The sequence below is a fragment of the Nanorana parkeri genome, unplaced genomic scaffold (genome assembly GCF_000935625.1).
Source record: "Nanorana parkeri isolate BGI_ZX_2015 unplaced genomic scaffold, ASM93562v1 scaffold933, whole genome shotgun sequence".
Classification (NCBI taxonomy): Eukaryota; Metazoa; Chordata; class Amphibia; order Anura; family Dicroglossidae; genus Nanorana; species Nanorana parkeri.
Genome location: NW_017307201.1, coordinates 8,613 through 9,142, shown reverse-complemented (window position 1 = coordinate 9,142; position 530 = coordinate 8,613).

The window sequence follows — 530 nt, the reverse complement described above, 5'->3', positions numbered from 1 at the left end:
TATAACACCCCGCTTCCGTGTCCAGGATAACACCACCCCTCTGTGTCCCCAATAACTCCCCCTTCCGTGTCCCTTATAACACCCCCCCTCTACGTCCCACATAACACCCCACTCCGTGTCCCCATCTGTCTCCTAGGTAACACATCACCATCTGTCTCCTAGGTAACACCCTCACTATCCTTCTCCTAGGTAACACCCTCATCATTTGTCTCCTAGGTAACACCCTCATCATTTGTCTCCTAGGTAACACACTCATCTTCCTTCTAGGTAACTTCCCCCTCATGATATGTTGTCTCAGAGCCACTGATTCCTAAAGAGTTTGAAGTTCTGATTTCACTGGCTGCATGCTTATTCCATTTCCTTCACCCTTACTAATGGTATGTCTGTACCAGCTCTGAGGCCAGACAACTAACACTTCTGTCTAGACAGGTTTCCTGGCAACAAGAAAATTTATTGTCCCCATAGCAACCAGTCAATCCTCCATTCATTTTCACACACACACAAATCGTGGAAAGGAGAGCTCCGAGCTG